Source organism: Triticum urartu, chromosome 6, assembly GCF_003073215.2.
Source record: "Triticum urartu cultivar G1812 chromosome 6, Tu2.1, whole genome shotgun sequence".
NCBI classification, from domain to species: Eukaryota; Viridiplantae; Streptophyta; class Magnoliopsida; order Poales; family Poaceae; genus Triticum; species Triticum urartu.
The window spans coordinates 149,664,785-149,688,608 of record NC_053027.1 but is presented as its reverse complement, the minus strand read 5'-3'; positions in this window follow the sequence as shown (position 1 = coordinate 149,688,608).

Sequence of the window (23,824 nt, the reverse complement as noted above, 5' to 3'; positions counted from 1 at the left end):
ACTACACGTTATGTCACAATACTTATGCCTATTCTCTCTTATTTTACAAGGTTTACATGAAGAGGGAGAATGCCGGCAGCTGGAATTCTGGGCTAGAAAAGGAGCAAATATTAGAGACCTATTCTGCACAGCTCCAAAAGTCCTGGAACTTCACGGAAGTCATTTTTGGAATTAATAAAAAATACGGAGAGGAGAAAATACCAGAGGTGGTCCACACCCTGGCCACGAGGGTGGGGGTGCGCCCTACCCCCCTAGGCGCGCCCCCTGCCTCGTGGTCCCCCTGGCAGGCCTCCGATGCCCATCTTCTGCTATATGAAGTCTTTCGTCCGAGAAAAAATCATAAGCAAGCTCACGAGATGAAACTCCGTCACCACGAGGCGGAACCTTGGCGGAACCAATCTAGGGCTCTGGCGGAGCGGTTCTGCCGGGGAAACTTCCCTCCGGGAGGGAGAAATCATCACCATCGTCATCACCAACGATCCTCTCATTGGGAGGGGGTTAATCTCCATCAACATCTTCACCAGCACCATCTCCTCTCAAACCCTAGTTCATCTCTTGTATCCAATCTTTGTATCCAAACCTCAGATTGGTGCCTGTGGGTTGCTAGTAGTGTTGATTACTCCTTGTAGTTGATGCTAGTTGGTTTACTTGGTGGAAGATCATATGTTCAGATCCATTATGCATATTAATACCCCTCTGATTATGAACATGAATATGCTTTGTGAGTAGTTACGTTTGTTCCTGAGGACATGGGAGAAGTCTTGCTATAAGTAGTCCTGTGAATTTGGTATTCGTTCGATATTTTGATGAGATGTATGTTGTCACCCCTCTAGTGGTGTCATGTGAACGTCGACTACATGACACTTCACCATTTTTTGGGCCTAGAGGAAGGCATTGGGAAGTAATAAATAGATGATGGGTTGCTAGAGTGACAGAAGCTTAAACCCTAGTTTATGCGTTGCTTCGTAAGGGGTTGATTTGGATCCATATGTTTCATGCTATGGTTAGGTTTACCTTAATACTTCTGTTGTAGTTGTGGATGCTTGCAATAGGGCTTAATCATATGTGGGATACTTGTCCAAGTAAGGATAGTACCCAAGCACCGGTCCACCCACATATCAAATTATCAAAGTACCGAACGCGAATCATATGATCGTGATGAAAACTAGCTTGACGATAATTCCCATGTGTCCTCAGGAGTGCTTTCCTTCATATAAGAGTTTTTCTAGGCTTGTCCTTTGCTACAAAAAGGATTGGGACATCTTGCTGCACCTTATTTACTTTTATTACTTGCTACTCGTTACAAATTATCTTATCACAAAACTATCTGTTACCGATAATTTCAGTGCTTGCAGAGAATACCTTGCTGAAAACCTCTTATCATTTCCTTCTGCTCCTCGTTGGGTTCGACACTCTTACTTATCGAAAGGACTACGATATCTCCCCTATATTTGCGGGTCATCACAACCTAGCATAGAAATTGATGCATACAGGATGGAAGGGGGACCAATATATCTTAATGCTATGGTTGGGTTTTATCTTAATGAACGTTAGTAGTTGCGGATGCTTGCTAATAGTTCCAATCATAAGTGCATAGAATTCCAAGTCAGGGATGACATGCTAGCAGTGGCCTCTCCCACATAAAACTTGCTATCGGTCTAGTAAAGTAGTCAATTGCTTAGGGACAATTTCGCAAATCCTACCACCACTTTTCCACACTCGCTATACTAACTTTATTGCCTCTTTATATTCTTGCAAACCTATCTCGTTACACCTACAAAGCACTTCTAGTTTTATACTTGTTCAAGGTAAAGCGAACGTCAAGCGTGTGTAGAGTTGTATTGGTGGTCGATAAAACTTGAGGGAATATTTTTTCTACCTTTAGCTCCTCGTTGGGTTTGACACTCTTACTTATCGAAAGAGGTTACAATTGATCCCTTATACTTGTGGGTTATCAAGACCTTTTTATGGCGCCGTTGCCAGGGAGCAATAGCGTGGAGTGAATATTCTCATGTTTGCTTGTTTGCTTTATCACTAAGTGGATTTTATTTTCTGTTCTAAGTTGTTCTCTATCTTTAGTTATGGGTAGGAAACGCAAAATACCAAAAAAATTAGTTGTACCTACTACACCAATGGTTGAAGAACCACTCAAAATCTATCACACTCCCACAGCCTTTTACTTGGATCATCTTCGATCCCTATGTGCTCGTGCTGAAACCCCAACTAGCTTAGTTGAGGGCAAATCTTTAGATGAGCATGCTTGTTATGTGCGACACCGCTTATCTCAAAAAGGGGAACTTTCACTGGATCAAATTCATCATTTGCAATGCTATGCTTGGAATTTATGTGAAATATATGATTTTACTTGTTGTTCTGAAGACCCTAAGAAACTCCTTCCCTACCAATGTGAGTTTAGTGATAATGGAATCGTATCTTCGTATGCTAAGGGTGTTTATAATTACTATGATGTTCAACAAATTGAAGAATTTGTTGCGTTTAAGGGTGCTTATGAAATTGCTTCTTTGATTGGAAAGCATGATGCTACTCTTACAAATCTGAAATTTTTTGCCATACTTAAATATTGTTATGATAACTATGCTTCTAATGCCTATGTTAAACCATATATTGAGGAATCCTCTGCTGTCCAAGAAGAGATTAATATTTTGCATGAGTCTATGGAAGAAGGAATTGATGAAACTGTGGGCTCATTGGATGAAAAAGATGATGAGGAGAGCGAATGTAGCGACCCAACCCAAATGGATCAAGTCTCTGTGCTTATGTGTCATCCCTGGATCAGTATGCTGACACACACAGTACTCGAAGGATTTATAACAGAGGTAAATCACATGTATAAAGTAACGTAAATACTATTACCTCAATCCAATATAGCGGAAGCAACAAGGTTGTGGTTTCCCATCAACACCAACGGCAAAGTTGAGTGTAGAAATCGTAACCCTAACGTATCACTTACTCGTCGTAAGAAACCTGCAACATAAGACGTTGCAGCCCGAAAACGGGTCAGTACATTGAATGTACTGGCAAATTCACACCATAGAGAATGATGAACAATGACTATCACTACATGCATATTTGGCTGGTGGAAAAGCTCTATGGTTATAAGGTTTTTGCGTAAAGCCAATTTTTCCCTACTGCAAAGGAATAAGATTAATTACTATCAGGGTGGTTGTGAAACATTGAGAATGGTTGACAGCATTCTCAATCCCAATTAAAAATAATTAAAACCCAACAACATTAATTAGAAGTAACATGATGAGATTCACAATGATATTCAAGTACTAGATACTCAAGTTGTCCATAACCGGGGACACGGCTAATCATGATTAGTTTGTAAACTCTGCAGAGGTTTGCGCACTTTTCCCCACATGACTCGATCGCCTCCGTTTGTTTTCTCGCACTACATGGTGTTTGAGAAACGGATGACCGAGACATAGTCTTTCAGAAGCACTAGCACCTTACATGTGGGGTAGACCGGTACACCTACATCCCCTACATCTGCTAGTCCACCCCGTAAGAGTTCGCACAACTTAGTCAACTATGCCAGAGCCCATAGTAGCATGTGGCTGCACACGGAAGTTTCTAGCATGAAAGATCTTATGATCCCTTTGAGCCTGGGTGGCGGTCCAAAAAAAACAGGCAAGTCCTGATAGACATCAGGTGCCTCAATCCACCCAGATGTGTGTTTAAGTTGCCACCTTAGATAAACCATTAAAATTATCAACTCACATCTGTCATGGATATCACTCACCCAATCCACGTCTACTAGCATAGCAAGGCATAATAATAAGCAAACGTAGAAGTAACTCCCAAAGGTTTCATAGTAATACAGGTAATAGGTACTACCTCATCTACTTCCCATCCCACAATTTAATTAGATCCTAATCATGCAATGTGTGAGGATTGATCTAATGCAATAAAACATGGGTTGTAGAAAAGGTATGATCAAAGTGTGAACTTGCCTGCAATGTAGATGAAGATGATTCGCACTTAAAACTCTTGATAGATCTACTCGTCACACTCCGGTCAATCTATCGTAAGCAAACAATAGTAACCACACAATAAGTACTCATCTAATACACAGGGAAAAATCGAACAAGAGAACGAACCAGAAGGTCCAACTTAAGAACTCCGGTTGCAAAGAAAGAATGAACCGAACAAAGAAACGAAAAACAAACGGCGGAAGAAAACAACTCGGTTCTAGCAAGTTGAAACTAGGTCAAAATTTTACAGTAACAAAAACTTGTTCAAGTTGATTAGACGGAACGGCGGTTTCGAGACGAAACTCCAGGCGCTTGAATCACTTGATTCCGATAAACGGGCGAGAAGATAAACTAGAACGAAGATCAGATCTGAGATCGCGATCGCGGAATAAATCCGACGAGAAGAAAAAGAAGAACGGTTATACGAACGGACGTCGTTAACCGGGAATAATCGGTGATCACGTTCGTTGAGACGAACAGTCCGAAAGAAGAACGAAAACCTATCTAGAAAACCGGAACGGTTTGGCGAAGAATCGGAGAGAAAACGAATCGGTAGAGAAGAAAAGAATCGGAACGGTTTATAAGAAAAACCGAACCGAGGGAAAGAAGAGACGCGGCGCGGTACCTCCGGCGAACGGCGGCGATGGCGGCGTTGACGCAGGGCGGCGGCGGCGCGGTGATGCATGGCGGCGGCGGTGTATGGCGGCGGCGGCGGTGACGCAGGGCGGTGGCGGCGCGGCATGGTGCGGCAGCGGCGGCTAAAGGCGGCGGCGGCGGGTGTGGGGTGGCGGCGCGGCGCGGTGGTGTATGGCGGCGGCTCGGCATGGGTGACGCAGGGCGCGGCGCGGGTGAGAGGCGCGGGGTGAGGCGCGGCTTGGGGAGGAGAGAGAGGCTTGGGATTTTGTGTGGGGAGAGGGGGGGTGTTGGGTATTTATATTGGGGAGGGGTGAGGAGACTTGGGGTAGGGGACAAGAAATAAGAATAAGAGTAGGAAAGATCTAGAAAAATAAACGGAAGTAGGACAAAAGTCCTACTAGGATTTCCTAAAAGAAAGAGGCGGCGGCTCCCTGGCGCCTGGCGCCTGCGCACGGGGAGGCTGGGGCGCTAGCGATGGCCTTGGCCTCGGCCGGCTGGTGGCTTGGGCCTTTGGCCCAAGGCGCTGCAGTTTTTTTTTAACAGATCCGCGCTTGGAAAAACACAGAAAAACAAAATCTACCGGATTCCAAAACTAATAAAGTAAATTTTCCCCGACTCCTAAAAATGAGCCGAACAAAATGAACTTTTCTCCGGGCCTAAAATAAAATTTTCAAAAACGCGCATTTTTCCCTATCCAAAGAAAAACAAACACACACCGGAAAACGAAATTTGATCTATTTATTAAATCTTCATTTTTCCCTATATTTTGGGAAAGTCATATTATTCCCTCTCTTATATTTTTGACGTCGGAAAAATAATTGAAGATGAAATAAATAAATCAAATGACCCTCTTTTCAAATTCGAGAAAACTCTCAATAACGAAATCTCCAACTCTCTCCGAAGGTCCTTGAGTTGCGTGAAATTTCTAGGATCGACCAAAATGCAAGAAAATAGGATATGCATGATGATCTAATGTATTCCAATTTGAAAAATAAATTTAAAAGAACTTTGAATTTAATTCTTTGAAACTCCCAACTCATATTTCATAATTTGAAGAAGTCATTTTATCTTCTCTCGTGAAAATCATTGAGTTGCTTAAAGTTTCTGAATTGGAAATATTTTCAAATGAAATTCAAATATTTTCAACACCCCGTGTCATTTAAATAAATGGAAGAAGTCATGTCATTTGCTCTCCGGGGTTTTGTGTTGAAAAGAATTTGAATTTACGAAGATCAGAAAACCAATATGAAAGTTTGGGAAAGTCCTTTTATTCCCTCTCATTTAACTTTCAAAAATAATTCGAATTTCACTCAATTCACGCAATCAATCAAACAATCAATCAATCTATCTATGTGTTCATAACATTCCAAAATTTAGAATTTTGGGATGTTATAGCGAAGAACAAAAGGAGGAAGAGCGGATTAGCTACCCGTGCCCACCTTCTAATGAGAGTAACTCTTCAACTCATACATTGTTTAATTTCCCTTCGTGCTTACCGAAGGATGATTGCTATGATGATTGTTATGATCCTGTTGATTCTTTTGAAATATCCCTTTTTGATTATGCTTGCTATGCTTGTGGCCAAGATGCCAATATGAGTTATGCTTATGGAGATGAACTTTCTATAGTTCCTTATGTTAAACATGAAATTGTTGCTATTGCACCCACGTATGACAGTCCTATTATCTTTTCGAATTCTCCTGACTACACTATATCGGAGAAGTTTTCCCTTATTAAGGATTATATTGATGGGTTGTGTTTCACTACTACACATGATGATTTTGATAGATATAATATTCATGTGCTTGCTGCTCCTACTTGCAATTATTACGAGAGAGGAACTACATCCCCGCCTCTCCATGTTTCCAATATGATAAAATTGCAAGAAACTGTTTATACTATGCATTGGCTTTACTATGTGTGCATGAATTGTTCTTTTATGACATGCCGATGCATAGGAAGAGAGTTAGACTTCGCTGTTGCATGATATATGTTACTTTGTGCTCACTACTAAATCACAAATCATTGTTAACTAAAATTGGCTTTGATATACCTTGGGATCCGGGTGGATCCATTACTTGAGCACTATATGCCTAGCTTAATGGCTTTAAAGAAAGCGCTGCCAAGGAGACAACCCAGAAGTTTTAGAGAGTCATTTATTTCTGTTGTGTGCTTTTATGAAGTTTAAAAAAATGTGCCAAGATTTGCCTTTAGGATGTTTACATTGCTTGTTGGTTTGTGCGGTGCAAAACAGAAACTTTGGCTGTAGTGCGCGATTTTACATTTTTTACTGGAACGTCAAATGGTTCTGAAACTTGTTGCACTGTCTTTATATAAAAATCGTTTATTTTTCCTATTTTCAGAATTTTTGGAGTACCAGAAGTATGGTGAATGTTCATATTACTACAGACTGTCATGTTTAAGACAGATTCTGTTTTTGATGCATAGTTTGCTTATTTTGATGAAACTATCGATTTCTATCAGTGGATTAATCCATGGAAAAGTTATATTACAATAGCTGCAATGCAAAAACAAAATATGAATTGGTTTGCAACAGTACTTAGAGTAGTGATTTGCTTTATTATACTAATGGATCTTACTGAGCTTTCTATTGACTTTTGTGTGGATGAAGTGTTCGAAGATCGAGGAGGTCTCGATATGAGGAGAAGGAGGAGATGCAAGAGCTCAAGCTTGGGATGCCCACGGCACCCCAAGTAAATATTTAAGGAGACTCAAGCGTCTAAGCTTGGGGATGCCCCGGAAGGCATCCCATCTTTCTTCAACAAGTATCGGTATGTTTTCGGATTTGTTTCGTTCATGCGATATGTGCAAATCTTGGAGCGTCTTTTGCATTTAGTTTTCACTTTTCTTTGATGCACCATGATGGTATGAGATAGTCCATGGTTGATTTATAAAATGCTCTTTGCACTTCACTTATATATTTTGAGTATGGCTTTATAGAATGCTTCATGTGCTTCGCTTATATCATTTGAAGTTTCGATTGCATGTTTCCTACACATAGAAAACCGCCATTTGTAGAATGATCTTTTGCTTCACTTATATTTGTTAGAGCATGAGCATATCTTTTTTAGAAAGAATTAAATTCTCTTGCTTCACTTATATATATATTTAGAGAGTTGACAGGAATTGGTCATTCACATGGTTAGTCATTAAATCCTACATAAAACTTGTAGATCACTGAATATGATATGTTTGATTCCTTGCAATAGTTTTGCGATATAAAGATGGTGATATTAGAGTCATGCTAGTGGGTAGTTGTGGATTGTAGAAATACTTGTGTTTAAGTTTTTGATTCCCGTAGCATGCACGTATGGTGAACCGTTATGTAACGAAGTTGGAGCATGAGGTATTTATTGATTGTCTTCCTTATGAGTGGCGGTCGGGGACGAGCGATGGTCTTTTCCTACCAATCTATCCCCCTAGGAGCATGCGCGTAGTATTTTGTTTCGATGACTAATAGATTTTTGCAATAAGTATGTGAGTTCTTTATGACTAATGTTGAGTCCATGGATTATACACACTCTTACCCTTCCATCATTGCTATCCTCTTCGGTACCGTGCATTGCCCTTTCTCACCTCGAGAGTTGGTGCAAACTTCGCCGGTGCATCCAAACCCCGTGATATGATACGCTCTATCACACATAAGCCTCCTTATATCTTCCTCAAAACAGCCACCATACCTACCTATTATGGCATTTCCATAGCCATTCCGAGATATATTTCCATGCAACTTCCATCATCTTCATATACATGACTTGAGCATCATTGTCATATTGCTTTGCATGATTGTAAGATAGCTAGCATGATGTTTTCATGGCTTGTCCATTTTTTGATATCTTTGCTATGCTAGATCATTGCACATCCTGGTACACTGCCCGAGGCATTCATATAGAGTCATACTTTGTTTTAGACATCGAGTTGTAATATTGAGTTGTAAGTAAATAAAAGTGTGATGATCATCATTATTAGAGCATTTCCCCAGTGAGGAAAGGATTATGGAGACTATGATTCCCCCACAAGTCGGGATGAGACTCCGGACTTTAAAAAAATAAAAGAGGCCAAAGAAGCCCAAATAAAAAAAGAGGCCAAAGAAGCCCACCAAAACAAAAAACAAAAAACAAAAAATGAGAGAAAAAGAGAGAAGGGGCAATGTTAATATCCTTTTACCACACTTGTGCTTCAGAGTAGCACCATGTTCTTCATATAGAGAGTCTCTTGAGTTATCACTTTCATATACTAGTGAGAATTTTCATTATAGAACTTGGCTTGTATATTCCAACGATGAGCTTCCTCAAATGCCCTAGGTCTTCATGAGCAAGAAAGTTGGATGCACACCCACTTAGTTTCTTTTGTTGAGATTTCATACATTTATAGCTCTAGTGCATCCGTTGCATGGCAATCCCTACTCCTCGCATTGACATCAATTGATGGGCATCTCCATAGCCTGTTGATTAGCCGCGTCAATGTGAGACTTTCTCCTTTTTTGTATTCTCCACACAACCTCCATCATCATATTCTATTCCACCTATAGTGCTATGTCCATGGCTCGCGCTCATATATTGCGTGAAGGTTGAAAAAGTTTGAAAATACTAAAGTATGAAACAATTGCTTGGCTTGTCATCGGGGTTGTACATGATGGGAGCATTTTGTGTGACGAAGATTAAGCATAGCCAAACTATATGATTTTGTACGGATGAGCTTTATTTGGCTATGTTATTTTGAGAAGACATAATTGCTTGGTTGGTATGCTTGAAGTATTATTGTCTTAATGTCAAATGATAGACTATTGCTTTGAATCACTCGTGTCTTAATATTCATGCCATGATTAGATTATATGATCAAGATTATGCTAGGTAGCATTCCACATCAAAAATTATATTTTTTATCATTTACCTACTCGAGGACGAGCAGGAATTAAGCTTGGGGATGCTGATACGTCTCCGTCGTATCTATAATTTTTAATTGTTCCATGCCAATATTCTACAACTTTCATATACTTTTGGCAACTTTTTATACTATTTTTTGGGACTAACATATTGATCCAGTGCCCAGTGCCAGTTCCTGTTTGTTGCATGTTTTTTTTGCAGAAAAACCATATCAAACGGAGTCCAAATGGGATAAAAACTTACGGAGATTTTTTTGGAATATATGTGAATTTTGGGAAGAAGAATCAACGCGAGACGATGCCCGAGGGGGCCATGAGGCAGGGGGTGTGCCCCTAACCTTTGTGGCCACCCCGTAAGGCGGTTGGTACCCTTCTTTCGCCGCAAGAAAGCCAATATACGGATAGAAATCGTCTTAAAATTTCAGCCCAATCGGAGTTGCAGATCTCCGGGGATATAAGAAATAGTGAAAGGCCAGAATCTGGAACGCAGAAACAAAGAGAGAGACAGAGAGACAGATCCAATCTCGAAGGGGCTCTCACCCCTCCGCCGCCATGGAGGCCATGGACCAGAGGGGAAACCCTTCTCCCATATAGGGAGAAGGTCAAGGAAGAAGAAGAAGGGGGGCTCTCTCTCCCGGTGGCGCCGGAACGCCGTCGGGGCCATCATCATCACTGCAATCTACACCAACACCTCCATCATCTTCACCAACATCTTCATCACCTTCCCCCATCTATCTACAGCGTTCCACTCTCCCGCAACCCGCTGTACCCTCTACTTGAACATGGTGCTTTATACTTCATATTATTATCCAATGATGTGTTGCCATACTATGATGTCTGAGTAGATTTTCGTTGTCCTATCGGTAATTGGTGAATTGCTATGATTGGTTTAATTTGCTTGTGGTTATGTTACTGTCCTTTGGTGCCCATCATATGAGCGTGCGCGTGGATCACACCATAGGGTTAGTTGTATGTTGTTAGGACTATGTATTGAAGGGCAAGAGTGACAGAAGCTTCAACCTAGCATAGAAATTGATGCATACGGGGTGGAAGGGGACCAATATGTCTTAATGCTATGGTTGGGTTTTATCTTAATGAACGTTAGTAGTTGCGGATGCTTGCTAATAGTTCCAATCACAAGTGCATAGAATTCCAAGTCAGGGATGACATGCTAGCAGTGGCCTCTCCCACATAAAACTTGCTATCGGTCTAGTAAAGTAGTCAATTGCTTAGGGACAATTTCGCAACTCCTACCACCACTTTTCCACACTCGCTATACTAACTTTATTGCTTCTTTACCTAAAACAGCCCCTAGTTTTTATTTACGTGCTCTTTATATTCTTGCAAACCTATCCCGCTACCCTACAAAGTACTTCTAGTTTTATACTTGTTCTAGGTAAAGCGAACGTCAAGCGTGCGTAGAGTTGTATCGGTGGTCGATAAAACTTGAGGGAATATTTGTTCTACCTTTAGCTCCTCGTTGGGTTCGACACTCTTACTTATCGAAAGAGGCTACAATTGATCCCCTATACTTGTGGGTTATCAAGCTCCTGGACGAGTCAGGCGCATGGCGCTTGGATCTTCTTCGACCCCACTTCCTGCCAGTGGATATAGACACCATAACCAGCATTCACTCATCGTCCCGCATCACCGACGACATCATCGCCTGCGCGCCGGAGAAGAATGGTATCTTCACCGTTCGATCCGCCTATCGCTTAGCCATGGACGAGCGTGAGCTTCCATCGGCAACTGCCATGAGCAGGGCACCAGATGGTCATCGCGCCATCTGGAAGATCATATGGGGGTGCCCTGCTCCCCCGAAGGTATGCGTCTTTGCATGGAGGCTTGTGTCCAATTCTCTGGCTACTTGGGAAAATAAATTTTCTCGTCACCTCGAACATACTGACATGTGCCCCGTTTGTGGTGTGGAAAGGGAGGACGATTTCCATGCAATGTGTAGGTGCCCCCTCGTGAAGAACCTCTGGCGTGCCATGACCTCGGACTGGCCGTTGCCAGACATTGATGCGGTTCGCAACACCCGACTAGAGTGGCTTTTTACCCTGCTTGAGCCGCTCACGGAAAATATTGGCATGGTGGTCCTGATGACTATGTGGCATGTGTGGTACGTTCGAAATGAACTCATGCATGGGAAGCTAGCCCCTCCAATAGAATCATCGTGACGCTTCTTACATGGGTATATAAAATCTCTCCTCTGCATTCAACAGCATTCATCAGGGAACATTTAGAAAGGCAAAACGGTGGTGCACATACTAGCTAGCAAGAGCAGCTACGACATGCAACATGCAGGAAACCAGCAAGAGGAGATTCCCTGGTCACTGCCTCCCATGGATGGACGAAATTAAATACTCCGCCCTTTTCGTTTTATAGGGCTTAATTTGAAAATCTCTACAACCAAGGTAGATGATGAATGGTGGAATTAATTCCATAGTTTGCAAAAGTACTTAATTAGCACTCTTGTTTTTCTCAAAAAAAATTGTATACCGATGCATTAATTACACCACATGCATGCATGACCACTTAATGACCAAGAACTTGTACATGCATTGGTGAGTTTTGATGCGGCTTGAAGCTACATCGGTATTTCCCCAAAGAGGAAGGGATGATGCAGCACAGCGACCATAGGTATTTCCCTCAGTTATGAGACCAAGGTTATCGAACCAGTAGGAGAACCAAGCAACACAACGTAAACAAAACCTGCACACAAATAACAACTACTCGCAACCGGACGTGTAAAAGGGGTTGTCAATCCCTTTCGGGTAGCGGCGCCTCAAGATAGACAAGCGGACGTGAATAAATTACAGTGGATTGATAGATCGAACGCCAAATAAAATAAATAAGAATAAAACGCAACAAGGTATTTTTGTAATTTTGGTTTAATAGATATGAAAATAAAATCAAATAAAAATAGATCGCAAAGGCAAATAATATGAGAAAGAAACCCGGGAGCCGTAGGTTTCACTAGTGGCTTCTCTCGAGAAAAATAGCAAACGGTGGGTGAACAAATTACTGTAGGGCAATTGATAGAACTTCAAATAATCATGAAGATATCCAGGCAATGATCATTACATAGGCATCACGTCCAAGATTAGTAGACCGACTCCTACCTGCATCTACTACTATTACTCCACACATCGACCGCTATCCAGCATGCATCTAGTGTATTAAGTTCATGGAGAAACGGAGTAATGCAATAAGAACGATGACATGATGTAGACAAGATCTATCTTTGTAGAGATAGACCCCATCATTTTATCCTTAGTAGCAACGATACATACGTGTCGGTTCCCCTTCTGTCACTGGGATCAAGCACCGTAAGATCGAACGCCCTACAAAGCACCTCTTCCCATTGCAAGATAAATAGATCAAGTTGGCCAAACAAAACCCAAATATCGGAGAAGAAATATGAGGCTATAAGAAATCATGCATAAAAGAGATCAAAGAAACTCAAATACTTTCATGGATATAAAAAGATAGATCTGATCATAAACGCAAAGTTCATCCGATCCCAACAAACACACCGCAAAAAGAGTTACATCATATGGATCTCCAAGAGACCATTGTATTAAGAATTCAGCGAGAGAGAGGAAGCCATCTAGATACTAACTACGGACCCGAAGGTCTACAAAGAACTACTCATGCATCATCGGAGAGGCACCAATGGAGGTGGTGAACCCCATCCGAGATGGTGTCTAGATTGGATCCGGTGGTTCTGGACTCTACGGTGGCTGGAATTGATTTTCGTCGACTCCCCTAGGGTTTCTGGAATATTGTGGTATTTATAGAGCAAAGATGCGGTCCGAGGGGCACCCGAGGTGGGCACAACCCACCAGGGCGCGCCTGGGCCTCCTGGCTCGCCCTGGTGGGTTGTGCTCTCCTCGGAGCACCCCCCAGGCGCAGCCTTATCCCATTGAGTGTCTTCTGGTCCAAAAAAAATCTCCGTAAAGTTTCGTTGCATTTGGACTCCGTTCGGTATTGATTTCCTGTGATGTAAAAAACATGCAGAAAACAGCAACTGGCACTTGGCACTATGTCAATAGGTTAGTACCAAAAAATGATATAAAATGACTATAAAATGGTTATAAAACATCCAAGGTTGATAATATAATAGCATGGAACAATCAAAAATTATAGATAAGTTGGAGACGTATCAGCATCCCCAAGCTTAACTCCTACTCGTCCTCGAGTAAGTAAGTGATAAAAATAGAATTTTTGATGTGGAATGTTGCCTATCATGTCATATCATATTTCTTTTCTTTTATAGCATGGACAATTGGACTTTTATATTGTTCGAAGCAATAGTCTAGTTTTAACATGATAATTTAAATACTCGAGCATATCAACAAGCAACCATGTCTTTCAAAATACCAACGCTAAAATAAGTTATCCCTAACCCATTATGCTCAAGCATTGATCCATTCATGAAACACACTCGCATATTAGCTACACCCAATACTCAAGTAAGATCATATTGCCTCCTAGTTGGTGCTTTTATAAGAGAAGATGGAGACTCAAATTCAAAAATAAAAATTGCATAAAGTAAAAGAAGGGCCCTTCTCATAGGGAAGTAGGGATTTGTAAAGGTGCCAGAGCTCAATGCGAAAAATTGAGAGATAAAAACATTTTGCGAGGTGTATCCTTCCCACCAACAAAAACGACTTCGAGTTCCCAGCACTTTCCATGCTAGATATATCATAGGCGGTTCCCAAACAGAAAATAAAGTTTATTCCTTTTTCAACCATACTTTCACTTTCCATGGCTATCCGTATCCACGGTTGCCTTCCATACAACACTTTCGAAGGAATTTATTTGACAACATAAAGTAAATTCATTTTTCATTTTGGGACTCGGCATCCGTAATACCTTTGCCTTACTCTCGTGCAACGACAAGTGAATAAACAATCATCTTGAGAATAACACATCTAGCATGGAAAATATTAGCCACCCCTCACCGCTCCGCGAGCGAAACGAACACACAAAAGAGAAGATTATTTTTAAAATTAGAGATGGCACATACAAATTTGCTTAGAACGGCAAAAGAATACCGCATATAGGTAGATATAGTGGACTCGTGTGCCAAAACTGGTTTAAAGGTTTTTGGATGCACAAGTAGAGATCATACTTAGTGCAAAATGAAGGCTAGCAAAATATTGAGAAGCGACCAACCAAGAAACAAATAATCTCATAAGCGAGCATTAAGCATAATTAACACCGAATAATGCACCACAAGTAGGATATAATTTCATTGCATAATTATTGACTTTCGTGCTTGCATAGGGAATCACAAACTCAACACGAATATTCTTACTAAAGCATAATTAATCATCAACATAACTCACATATCACATCATCATATCTCAAAACTATTACTAAGAATCAAGTTTATTTCGTCCAATGATCTTCATGAAATTTTTTATTATCATCCTTCTTGGATATCTATCACTTTGGAACTAATTTTTATGTGTTGCTTTTGACAAGCTCCAACAAATATAAGTGAAGATCATGAGCATAATTTTTCTTTATCTCAAATTAATTTAAGTGAAGCAAGAGAGAATTTATTGAAAATTTTACTAACTCTCAAATAAATCTAAGTGAAGCAAGATATCATTTCTTCAAAAATACTAAAGCACGCCATGGTCAAAAATATATCAGTGAAGCACTAGAGCAAGTCCATAGCTCATAAAAATTTAAGTGAAGCATAGAGAGCAATTCTAACAAGTCATGACATAATTTTGGCTCTCTCAAATAGGTGTGTCCAGCAAGGAATCAAAACTTAAAACACAAAATGAAACAAGTGAAGACTCATATCATACAAGACGCTCCAAGAAAAACACATAGTATGTGACAAATAAAAATATAGCTTCGAGTAAAATACCGATGGTCGTTAGAAGAAAGAGGGGATACCACTCGGGGCATCCCCAAGCTTAGTTGCTTGCTATATTTTGGATAATAGCTTGGGATGCCAGGGCATCCCCAAGCTTAGGCTCATCTTACTCCTTATTCCTTTATCCATCTAAGATAACCCAAAACTTGAAAACTTCAATCACACAAAACTCAACAAAACCTTCGTGAGATCCGTTAGTAAAAGAAAGCAAATCACTACTATAAGTATTGTACCAAACCAATTCATATTTTGTTTTTGCATTATATCTAATGTATTCCAACTTTTCTATGGCAAAAAATCATCAAATAAAACCATAGAGCCATCAAAACAAGCACACAACGCAAATAAAACAGAATCTGCCAAAACAGAATAGTGTGTAGCAATCTGACTATTTCTAAAACTTCCGGAACTCCAAAAATTCTGAAAAATTAGGACGACCAGAGAAATTTGTATATTAATCTACTGCAAACAGAATTGGCATTTTATCACGCTCTGGTAAAAATGAGAATTATATTCGTGAGAGCAAAAGTTTCTGTTTTTCAACAAGATCAAACAACTATCACCCAAGAAGATTGTAAAGGCTTTACTTGGCACAAACACTAATTAAAACACAAAAAACACAATCATAACAGTAGCATAATTGTGCAAACACTCAAGAACAGAAAGCAAAAAGCAAAAATAAATTTTATTCATTGGGTTGCCTCCCAACAAGCGCTATAGTTTTACGCCCTTAGCTAGGCATAAAGCAAGGATCTATGTTTTGTCATCTTTATTTTGAGATCCATAAGATGCCCTCATGATTGATTCATATGGTGGCCTAATTCTTGTTCTAGGGAATTGTTCCATACCCTTCCTCAAAGGAAATTGGAACTTAATATTGCCTTCTTTCATATCAATCACGGCACCGATAGTGCGTAAAACGGTCTACCTAGAATAATTGGACAAGACGGATTGCAATCAATATCAAGAACAATAAAATCTATGGGCACATAATTCCTATTTACAAGAATAAGAACATCATTAATTCTTCCCATAGGCTTTTTAATAGTAGAATCCCCTAGGTGCAAATTTAAAGAGCATTCTTCAAGATCGGTAAGACCAAGCACATCACATAAAGATTTCAGAATTGTAGAAACACTAGCACCCAAATCACGTAAAGCAAAACACTCATAATTTTTAATCTTGACTTTGATAGTAGGTTCCCATTCATCATGCAATTTCTTGGAATGGAAACTTCCAATTCTAATTTTTCTTCAAAAGCTTTCATCATAGCATCAACAATATGTTTAGTAAAAGCCTTATTTTGTTCATAAGCATGGGGTGAATTTATCATGGATTGCAACAAAGAAATACAATCAATCAAAGAGCATCTATCATAATTAAAGTCTTTGTAATCCAAGAGAGTGGGCACATCACTAGTTAAAGTTTTGACCTCTTCAAACCCACTTTCATCAGTTTTCTCAACAAGATTTTGACCCTCCGAATTATCGGGACGCCTTCTAGCTAAAGTTGACTCTTCTCCAGTCCCTTTTTTATCAATCTTAACTTTACTAAACAAGGAATCAATAGAAGAAACACCAATCATTTTAAGATCTTCATCACTTTTGTGAAAGTAATCACTAGAAAGCGCTTTTTGTAAAAATTCTATTTTAGCTCTAAGCATAGCGGTTCGTTTCTTACTTTCATCCATAGAAACATAAAGAGCTTTAATTGATTCGTCAACCTTAGGCACAAAAAATTTCATCTTGAGATTTTCCACATCATGAGAATTCTATCAACACTTCTAGACAAATCATCAATCTTATTCAACTTTTCTTCTGTGGAAGTGTTGAAAACTTTTTGCGTGTTGATAAATTCTTTAATATTATTCTCAAGATCAGAGGTGTTCCTATTATTATTATAAGAAGGATTTCCATAGGAATTACCATAATTATTAGAGGAATTACTAGGAAAAGGCCTAGGATTAAAATTACCTCTATAAGCATTGTTATTGAAATTATTTCGAGAGATAAGATTCACATCTAGGGCATCACTATTTTGCTCAATCAAAGTAGACAAAGGCATATCATTAAAATCAATAGGAGCACTCTTAATAACAACCAATTTCCTAAGAGCATCAACTTTTTCACTCAAAAAAGAAATTTCTTCAACCGAATTAACTTCTTTACTAGTAGGAACTCTTTCGGTATGTCATTGTGAATAATTTGCCATAATATTATCAAGCAATTTGTTGGCTTCACCCAAAGTAATTTCCATAAAAGTACCACCTGCGGTGGAATATAAAAGATTACGAGAAACAAAATTCAACCTCGCATAAAAAATTTGTATGATCATCAAAAGATTTAACCCATGAGTTGGGCAATTCCTTAGCATCATTTTCATCCTTTCCTAAGATTGTGCAACATGATCATGTTCAAGTTGCTTGAAATTCGATCTGGGTTCTAAGGGAAATAATTTTTGTGGGCAAAAAAATACTTAGTGATAAAAGCATCTTTACACTTATTCCAAGAATCGATACTATGGCGAGGCAAAGAAGAAAACCATTTTTTGCAAAATCACGCAAAGAAAATGGAAATTATTTCATCTTTGTTGGTATTTGAGAAATCACATAACTAGTGGCGGGAGGAGCAATCGGAGTGCCGATAAAATCATTTTTGTTGGTATTTGAGAAATCACATAACTTGGTGTTCTCTTGAGTCATGATGACTACACCACAAGATTGCACTAAAAACAGATCCGGCAAGAAAACGGCAAATGAAAAAGAGGGGCGAATAAAACGAAAAAAAATATGAAGTGGGGGAGAGGAAAATGAGAGGCAAATGGAAAGTAATGTAAATTGCGAGGAGATGAGATTTGTGAATAGGAACCTGGTATAGGTTGAAGATCCTCCTCGGCAATGGCGCCAAAAATTCGCACGTGGCCAGGAGACTGTCTTGACTTGATCCTCCTCGGCAACGGCGCCAAAAATTCCTTTTGTTGCGGCTTGAAGCTACGTCGGTATTTCCCCAAAGAGGAAGGGATGATGCAGCACAGCGGCGGTAGGTATTTCCCTCATTTATGAGACCAAGGTTATCGAACCAGTAGGAGAACCAAGAAACACAACGTAAACAGCACCTGCACACAAATAACAACTACTCGCAACCTGGCGTGTAAAAGGGGTTGTCAATCCCTTTCGGGTAGCGGCGCCTCAAGATAGGCAAACGGACGTGAATAAATTATAGTGGATTGATAGATTGAACGCCAAATAAAATAAATAAGAATAAAACGCAACAAGGTATTTTTGTAATTTTGGTTTAATAGATCTGAAAATAAAAGCAAATAAAAATAGATCGCAGAGGCAAATAATATGAGAAAGAAACCCGGGAGCCGTAGGTTTCACTAGTGGCTTCTCTCGAGAAAAATAGCAAACGGTGGGTGAACAAATTGCTGTAGGGCAATTGATAGAACTTCAAATAATCATGACGATATCCAGGCAATGATCATTACATAGGCATCACATCCAAGATTAGTAGACCGACTCCTACCTGCATCTACTACTATTAATCCACACATCGACCGCTATCGAGCATGCATCTAGTGTATTAAGTTCACGGAGAAACGGAGTAATGCAATAAGAAAGATGACATAATGTAGACAAGATATATCTATGTAGAGATATACCCCATCATTTTATCCTTAGTAGCAACGATACATACGTGTCGGTTCCCCTTCTGTCACTGGGATCAAGCACCGTAAGATCGAACCCACTAAAAAGCACCTCTTCCCATTGCAAGATAAATAGATCAAGTTGGACAAACAATACCCAAATATCGGAGAAGAAATACGAGGCTATAAGCAATCATGCATAAAAGAGATCAAAGAAAATCAAATACTTTCATGGATATAAAAAGATAGATCTGATTATAAACTCAAAGTTCATCCGATCCCAACAAACACACCGCAAAAAGAGTTACATCATACGGATCTCCAAGAGACCATTCTATTGAGAATTCAGCAAGAGAGAGGAAGCCATCTAGCTACTAACTACGGACCCGAAGGTCTACAAAGAACTATTTGTTGGGTTTCGTAGTAATTTCAAAAAAATTCCTACGCACACGCAAGATCATGGTGATGTATAGCAACGAGAGGGGAGAGTGTGATCTACGTACCCTTGTAGATCGACAACGGAAGTGTTAACTTGGTTGATGTAGTCGTACGTCTTCACGGCCCGACCGATCAAGCACCGAAACTACGGCACCTCCGAGTTCTAGCACACGTTCAGCTCGATGACGATCCCCGGACTCCTATCCAGCAAAGTGTCGGGGACGAGTTCCGTCTGCACAACGGCGTGGTGACGATCTTGATGTATTACCATCGTAGGGCTTTGCCTAAGCACCGCTACAATATTATCGAGGACTATGGTGGAAGGGGGCACCGCACACGGCTAAGAATATGATCACATGGATCAACTTGTCTCTAGGGGTGCCCCTTGTCTCCGTATATAAAGGCTCAAAGGAGGGGGGCCGGCCGGCCATCATAGGGCGCGCTAGGAGGAGTCCTACTCCCTCTGGGAGTAGGACTCCCCCCCTTTCCTAGTTGGAATAGGATTCGTGAAGGGGGGAAAGAGAGAGAGAAGGAAGGGGGCGCTGGCCCCCTCTATCCTTGTCCTATTCGGACTAAGGGGGGAGGGGCGCGCGGCCCAGCCCTTGGCCGCCTCTCCTCTTCTTCCACTAAGGCCCACTAAGGCCCATATACCTCCCGGGGGGTTCCGGTAACCTCCCGGTACTCCGGTAAAATCCCGATTTCACCCGGAACACTTCCGATATCCAAATATAGGTTTCCAATATATCAATCTTTATGTCTCGACCATTTCGAGACTCCTCGTCATGTCTGTGATCACATCCGGGACTCCGAACAAACTTCGGTACATCAAAATGCATAAACTCATAATATAACTGTCATCGTAACCTTAAGCGTGCGGACCCTACGGGTTCGAGAACAATGTAGACATGACCGATACACGTCTCCGGTCAATAACCAATAGCGGAACCTGGATGCTCATATTGGATCCTACATATTCTACGAAGATCTTTTATCGGTCAGACCGCATAACAACATACGTTCGTTCCCTTTGTCATCGGTATGTTACTTGCCCGAGATTCGATCGTCGGTATCCAATACCTAGTTCAATCTCGTTACCGGCAAGTCTCTTTACTCGTTCTGTAATACATCATCCCGCAACTAACTCATTAGTTGCAATGCTTGCAAGGCTTAAGTGATGTGCATTACCGAGAGGGCCCAGAGATACCTCTCCGACAATCGGAGTGACAAATTCTAATCTCGAAATACGCCAACCCAACATGTACCTTTGGAGACACCTGTAGAGCTCCTTTATAATCACCCAGTTACGTTGTGACGTTTGGTAGCACACAAAGTGTTCCTCCGGCAAACGGGAGTTGCATAATCTCATAGTCATAGGAACATGTATAAGTCATGAAGAAAGCAATAGCAACATACTAAATGATCGGGTGCTAAGCTAATGGAATGGGTCATGTCAATCAGATCATTCAACTAATGATGTGATCCCGTTAATCAAATGACAACTCTTTGTCCATGGTTAGGAAACATAACCATCTTTGATTAACAAGCTAGTCAAGTAGAGGCATACTAGTGACACTCTGTTTGTCTATGTATTCACACATGTATTATGTTTCCGGTTAATACAATTCTAGCATGAATAATAAACATTTATCATGATATAAGGAAATAAATAATAACTTTATTATTGCCTCTAGGGCATATTTCCTTCACTATTCACGCATCATTGGAGAGGCACCAATGGAGGTGGTGACTCCCATCCGAGATGGTGCCTAGATTGGATCTGGTGGTTCTGGACTCTGCGGTGGCTAGAATTGATTTTCGTCGACTCTCCTAGGGTTTCTGGAATATTTTGGTATTTATAGAGCAAAGAGGCGGTCCTAGGGGCACCCGAGGTCGGCACAACCCACCAGGGCGCGCCTCGGCCTCCTGGCACGCCCTGGTGGGTTCTGCTCTCCTCGGAGCACCCCCAGGCGCAGCCTTGGCCCATTGAGTGTCTTCTGGTCCAAAAAAATCTCTGTAAAGTTTCGTTGCATTTGGACTCCATTTGGTATTGATTTCCTGCGATGTAAAAAACATGCAGAAAACAGCAACTGGCACTTGGCACTATGTCAATAGGTTAGTAACAAAAATGATATAAAATGACTATAAAATGATTATAAAACATCCAAGATTGATAATATAACAACATGGAACAATCAAAAGTTATAGATACGTTGGAGACGTGTCAGCATCCTCAAGCTTAACTCCGACTCGTCCTCGAGTAAGTAAGTGATAAAAATAGAATTTTTGATGTGGAATGTTGCCTATCATGTCATATCATATTTCTTTCCTTTTATAGCCTGGACAATTGGACTTTTATATTGTTCAAAGCAATAGTCTATTTTTTACATGATAACTTAAATACTCAAGCATATCAACAAGCAACCATGTCTTTCAAAATACCAACGCCAAAATAAGTTATCCCTAGCCCATTATGCTCAACCATTGATCCACTCATGAAACACAATCGCATATTAGCTACACCCAATACTCAAGTATGATCATATTGCCTCCTAGTTGGTGCTTTTATAAGAGAAGATGGAGACTCAAATTCAAAAATAAAAATTGCATAAATTAAAAGAAGGGCCCTTCGTAGAGGGAAGTAGGGATTTGTAGAGGTGCCAGAGCTCAAAGCGAAAAATTGAGAGATAAAAACAGTTTGGGAGGTGTATCCTTCCCACCAACGAAAACGAATTAGAGTTCCCAACACTTTCCGTGCTAGATATATCATAGGCGGTTCCCAAACAGAAAATAAAGTTTATTCCTTTTTCAACCATACTTTCACTTTCCATGGCTATCCGTATCCACGGTTGCCTTCCATACAACACTTTCAAAGGAATTTATTTGACAACATAAAGTAAATTCATTTTTCATTTTGGGACTCGGCATCCGTAATACCTTTGCCTTACTCTCGTGCAACGACAAGTGAATAAACAATCATCTTGAGAATAACACATCTAGCATGGAAAATATTAGCCACCCCTCACCGCTCCGCGAGCGAAACGAACACACAAAAGAGAAGATTATTTTTAAAATTAGAGATGGCACATACAAATTTGCTTAGAACGGCAAAAGAATACCGCATATAGGTAGATATAGTGGACTCGTGTGCCAAAACTGGTTTAAAGGTTTTTGGATGCACAAGTAGAGATCATACTTAGTGCAAAATGAAGGCTAGCAAAATATTGAGAAGCGACCAACCAAGAAACAAATAATCTCATAAGCGAGCATTAAGCATAATTAACACCGAATAATGCACCACAAGTAGGATATAATTTCATTGCATAATTATTGACTTTCGTGCTTGCATAGGGAATCACAAACCTCAACACGAATATTCTTACTAAAGCATAATTAATCATCAACATAACTCACATATCACATCATCATATCTCAAAACTATTACTAAGAATCAAGTTTATTTCGTCCAATGATCTTCATGAAAGTTTTTATTATTATCCTTCTTGGATATCTATCACTTTGGAACTAATTTTTATGTGTTGCTTTTGACAAGCTCCAACAAATATAAGTGAAGATCATGAGCATTATTTTTATTTCTCTCAAATTAATTTAAATGAATCAAGAGAGAATTTATTGAAAATTTTACAAACTCTCAAATAAATCTAAGTGAAGCAAGAGAGCATTTCTTCAAAAATATTAAAGCACACCGTGGTCAAAAAGATATAAGTGAAGCACTAGAGCAAGTCCATAGCTCATAAAAATTTAAGTGAAGCATAGAGAGCAATTCTAACAAGTCATGACATAATTTTGGCTCTCTCAAATAGGTGTGTCCAGCAAGTAATCAAGACTTAAAACAAAAAATAAAATAAGCGAAGTCTCATATCATACAAGACGCTCCAAGCAAAACACATAGTATGTGACGAATAAAAATATAGCTTCGAGTAAAATACCGATGGTCGTTAGAAGAAAGAGCGGATACCACTCGGGGCATCCCCAAGCTTAGTTGCTTGCTCTCTTTGGGATAATAACTTGGGATGCCGGGGCATCCCCAATCTTAGGCTCTTCTTACTCCTTATTCCATTATCCATCGTAAGATAACCCAAAACTTGAAAACTTCAATCACACAAAACTCAACAAAACCTTCGTGAGATCCGTTAGTAAAAGAAAGCAAATCACTACTATAAGTACTGTAACAAACCAATTCATATTTTGTTTTTGCATTATATCTACTGTATTCCAACTTTTCTATGGCAAAACCTCATCAAAGAAAACCATAGAGCCATAAAAACAAGCACACAATGC